Here is a 5,901-nt window from a genome sequence, read left to right as displayed (position 1 = left end):
TAGGAACAACTACGGTAATAACTATAGGCCATATCCTTACGCTAATGGTAATGGTTATGGTAATTCTTATGGGAATTCTTACAATAATAATAGGAATGTACCCTCTGGTCTTGAAGCCATGCTTAAAGAATTTATTAGTACACAAACTGCTTTTAACAAATCCGTTGAGGAAAAGCTTGATAAAATTGATATTATTGCTTCTAGAGTTGATAGACTTGCCTCTGATGTTAATCTATTAAAATTGAAAGTTATGCCTAATGATGATATTGATAATAAGATTACTACTACAGCAAATGCCATCCAAGTTAGAATTAATGAGAATATAAGATTAATGGCTGAACTGCGTGCTAGGTGGGATAGAGAAGAAAATGAAAAACTAGCTAAAGAGAATAATGTAGCTCAAGTTTGGACTATTACCACCACTAGTAATGCTAATTCTTCACATGTTGCTGCACCTCCTACTATCAATGGTAAAATAATTGGTGTTGGCAATGTTTCTACTCCTAGTACAAAGCGTACAAAACTGCACTGAAATTGCTAAAACTTCGAAACTGCTTGTGATAAAGCTGCTGAAATTTTTTCCAACCTTGGGAACAATGATCCCATTGCTGTAGCTCATAATGATTTAGATTTTGATGATTGCCACATCTCTGAAGTTATAAAGTTCTTACAAAAACTTGCTAAAAGTCCTAATGCTAGTGCTATAAATTTAGCCTTTACAAAACATATTACAAATGCTCTCATAAAAGCTAGAGAAGAGAAACTAAAACTTGAAACTTCTATTCCTAGAAAGTTAGAAGATGGTTGGGAGCCCATCATTAAAATGAAATTCAATGACTTTGAATGTAATGCTTTATGTGATCTTGGTGCAAGTATTTCGTTATGCCTAAAAAGATTTATGATATGCTTGACTTGCCACCATTGAAGAATTGTTATTTGGATGTTAATCTTGCCGATAATGTTAAAAAGAAACCTTTGGGGAGGATTGATAATGTGCACATTACGGTTAACAATAACCTTGTCCCCGTTGATTTTGTTGTCTTGGATATTGAATGCAATGCATCTTGTCCTATTGTATTGGGAAGACCTTTTCTTGAACTGTTGGTGCTTGTTATTGATATGAGGGAAGGTAATATTAAATATCAATTTCCTCTCAAGAAAGGTATGGAACATTTCCTAGAAAGAGAATGAAGTTGCCTTTTGATTCTATTATTAGAACAAGTTATGATGTTGATGCTTCTACTCTCGATGTTACTTGATTTACACTTTACGCGCCTAGGCTGAAGGCGTTAAAGAAAGCGCTTATGGGAGACAACCCATGTTTTTACCTACAGCAATTTTTTGTTTTGTTGAGTCTTTGAAGTTGTTTACTACTGTAGCAACCTCTCCTTATCATGTTTTTGTGCCAAGTAAAGTTTCTATGTCAAAGTTGATGTTATATTTGGGATCGCTGCGCAGAAACAGCATTGCTGTCTGTCACGAATCTGGGCACAGGCCTCTGTAGAAAATTCGAAAAAATCTGCCAATTTACGAGCGTGATCCTCAGATATGTTCGCAACTTTCATTAGTTTTGAGTTTTTCCATTTGAGCAAGTCTGGTGCCAGCTTTAAATTCGTCTTTACGGACTGTTCTGTTTTTGACAGATTCTGCCTTTTATTTCGCATTGCCTCTTTTGCTATATTGGATTTATTTCTTTGATCCATTAATGTCCAGTAGCATTATGCAATGTCCAGAAGTGAAAATAATGATTGCGTCACCTCTGAATGTGTGAATTATTAATTGTGCACTAACCCTCTAATGAGTTTGCTTGAAGTTTGGTGTGAAGGAAGTTTTCAAGGGTCAAGAGAGGAGAATGATATACTATGATCAAGAGGAGTGAAAGCTCTAAGCTTGGGGATGACCCCGTGGTTCACCCCTGCATATTTTAAGAAGACTCAAGCGTCTAAGCTTGGGGATGCCCAAGGCATCCCCTTCTTCATCGACAACATCATCAGGTTCCTCCCCTGAAACTATATTTTTATTCAATCACATCTTGTGTTCTTTACTTTGAGCGTCGGTTTGTTTTTGTTTTTGTTTTATTTGAATAAGATGGATCCTAGCATTCACTTTGTGGGAGAGAGACACGCTCCGCTGTTGCATATGGACACATGTGTCCTTAGGCTTTACTCATAATGTTCAAGGCGAAGTTTCTTCTTCGTTAAATTGTTATATGGTTGGAATTGGAAAATGCTACATGTAGTAATTCTAAAATGTCTTGGATAATGTGATACTTGGCAATTGTTGTGCTCATGTTTAAGCTCTTGCATCATATGCTTTGCACCCATTAATGAAGAAATACAAAGAGCTTGCTAAAATTTGATTTGCATATTTGGTTTCTCTAAGGTCTAGATAATATCTAGTATTGAGTTTTGAACAACAAGGAAGACGGTGTAGAGTCTTATAATGTTTACAATATGTCTTTTATGTGAGTCTTGCTGCACTTGTTCATCCTTGAGTTTGCTTCAAATAACCTTGCTAGCCTAAACCTTGTATCGAGAGGGAATACTTCTCATGCATCCAAAATACTTGAGCCAATTACTATGCCATTTGTGTCCACCATATCTACCTACTACATGGTATTTCTCCGCCATTCCAAAGTAAATTTCTTGAGTGCTACCTTTAAAATTCCATCATTCACCTTTGCAATATATAGCTCATGGGACAAAATAGCCTTAAAAACTATCGTAGTATTGAATATGTACTTATGCACTTTATCTTTTATTGAGTTGCTTGTTGTGCGATAACCATGCTTACAGGGAACGCCATCAACTATTGTTGAATATCATGTGAGTTGCTATGCATGTCCGTCTTGTCCGAAGGTCTATCATTTTAGTGGTTGGAGCATGCAAAATTGTTAGAGAAGAACATTGGGCCGCTAACTAAAGCCATGAACCATGGTTGAAGTTTCGAGTTTTGGACATATATCCTCAATCTCATATGAGAATAATAATCATTGCTTCATGCTTGTGCATTTAAGAGGAGTCCATTATCACGTTGTCCATGTTGTCCGGTATGGATGTCTAAGTTGAGAATAATCAAAAGCGAGAAATCCGAAATGCGAGCTTTCTCCTTAGACCTTTGTACGAGGCGGCATGGAGGTACCCCTTTGTGACACTTGGTTGAAACATGGCATGCGAAGATCCGGTAGTCCAAGCTAAGTAGGACGAGGTGCGGGCACTATTAGTATACTATGCATGAGGCTTGCAACTTGTAAGATATAATTTACATAACTCATATGCTTTATTACTACCGTTGACAAAATTGTTTCATGTTTTCAAAATAAAAGCTCTACCACAAATACAGCAATCGATGCTTTCCTCTTTGAAGGACCTTTCTTTTACTTTTATTGTTGAGTCGGTTTACCTATCTCCTTCCACCTTAAGAAGCAAACACTTGTGTGAGCTGTGCATTGATTCCTACATACTTGCATATTGCACTTGTTATATTACTTTATGTTGACAATATCCATGAGATATACATGTTATAAGTTGAAAGCAACCGCTGAAACTTAATCTTCCTTTGTGTTGCTTCAACACCTTTACTTTGATTTATTGCTTTATGAGTTAACTCTTATGCAAGACTTATTGATGCTTGTCTTGAAGTACTATTCATGAAAAGTCTTTGCTATATGATTCACTTGTTTACTCATGTCATTACCTTTGTTTTGATCGCTGCATTCATTACATATGTTTACAAATAGTATGATCAAGATTATGATGGCATGTCACTTCGAAATTATCTTTGTTATCGTTTTACACTCGGGACGACGAGAACTAAGCTTGGGGATGCTGATACGTCTCCAACGTATCGATAATTTCTTATGTTCCATGCTACTTTATTGATGATACCTACATGTTTTATGCACATTATATGTCATATTTATGCATTTTACGGAACTAACCTATTAACAAGATGCCGAAGAGCCGATTCTTTGTTTTACTGCTGTTTTTGGTTTCGAAATCCTAGTAAGGAAATATTCTCGGAATTGGACGAAACTTTCGCCCGGGGTCCTATTTTTGCACGAAGCTTCCGAGAAGACCGAAGAGTCAACGAAGTGGGGCCACGAGGCGGCCAGGAGATAGGGCGGCGCGGCCCAGGCCCTGGCCGCGCCGACCTACCCCCTGGGCCCCTCGTGTGGCCCCCTGACCTACCCTTCCGCCTACTTAAAGCTTCCGTCGCGAAACCCCCAGTACCGAGAGCCACGATACGGAAAACCTTCCAGAGAAGCCGCCGCCGCAATCCCATCTCGGGGGATTCGGGAGATCGCCTCCGGCACCCTGCCGGAGAGGGGATTCATCTCCTGGAGGACTCTTCATCGCCATGATCGCCTCCGGAGTGATGAGTGAGTAGTTCACCCCTGGACCATGGGTCCATAGCGGTAGCTAGATGGTCGTCTTCTCCTTGTTGTGCTTCATTGTTGGATCTTGTGAGCTGCCTAACATGATCAAGATCATCTATCCGTAATACTATATGTTGTGTTTGTCGGGATCCGATGGATAGAGAATACTATGTTATGGTGATTATCAATCTATTGTTTATGTGTTGTTTATGATCTTGCATGCTCTCCAGTTATTAGTAGAGGCTACGGCCAAGTTTTTGCTCTTAACTCCAAGAGGGGGTATTTATGCTCGATAGTGGGTTCATGCCTTCATTGACACTCGGGATCGTGACGGTAGGTTCTAAGGTTGTGATGTGCTTGTTGCCACTAGGGATAAAACATTGATGCTATGTCTAAGGATGTAGTTGTTGATTACATTACGCACCATACTTAATGCAATTGTACTGTTGCTTAGCAACTTAATACTGAATGGGGTTCGGACGATAACTCTGAAGGTAGACCTTTTAGGCATAGATGCGGTTGGATGGCGGTCTATGTATTTTGTCGTAATGCCCAATTAAATCTCACTATATTTATCATATCATGTATATGCATTGTTATGCCTTTCTCTATTTGTCAATTGCCCGACTGTAATTTGTTCACCCAACATGCTTTTATCTTATGGGAGAGACACCTCTAGTGAGCTGTGGACCCGGTCCTATTCTTTACATAGCATACAATCTACTGCAATACTTGTGTTTTATTATTTTCTTGCAAACATCTTCCACTCGATACGCTTAATCCTTTGTTACAGCAAGCCGGTGAGATTGACAACCTCACTATTTCGTTGGGACAAAGTACTTGGGTTGTGTTGTGCAGGTTCCGCGTTGGCGCCGGAATCCACGGTGTTGCGCCGCATCACATTTCGCGACCATCAACCTTCAACGTGCTTCTTGGCTCCCTCTTGGTTCGATTAAACCTTGGTTTCTTTCTGAGGGAAAACTTGCTACTGTGCGCATCATACCTTCCTCTTGGGGTTCCCAACGAACGTGTGAGTTACACGCCATCACCTCTCTGCACGAATTGACAGCTCTAGCAACTCCCGAGTAATCGGCTCTTCTTTCTGTCCCTTCTCTTTTAAGCTATCGGCTTCTAATTAACTTGGCCGACAGCCAAAGTCAAACAACCTCCAAAAAAGGGCCGATGGTGTCGCATCGGCCTCTACCATAAAACGAGCAAGGGCAAACCTCATTGTCCCTCCAAACGGTAACTTGTAGCCTCCGTCTGAGAAAGCAAACTCAGATCCCCAAAATCCGCCGCCCGGGCAGCTCCACGAGCTCCAGATCTCAACAGCGCCGCCCCACCTCCGCAACGCATCAAATGGCGGAATCGTCCAACACCAACGCCATGGTCTCGGTGCTGATGCACGCTCCACTGCTTTGCTTACGGCATTAGGATTGAGCTCGGGGATCGGCACGGAGGAACACCCAGACTAATGTTCTGTGTGGTTGTGGTATTTGCACGGTCTCTGGCAGCCTGCAGGC

This window comes from Lolium rigidum, chromosome 6 (assembly GCF_022539505.1).
Source record: "Lolium rigidum isolate FL_2022 chromosome 6, APGP_CSIRO_Lrig_0.1, whole genome shotgun sequence".
NCBI lineage: Eukaryota > Viridiplantae > Streptophyta > Magnoliopsida > Poales > Poaceae > Lolium > Lolium rigidum.
The sequence above is the reverse complement of the archived record's forward strand: the minus strand, read 5'-3'. Positions refer to the sequence as shown.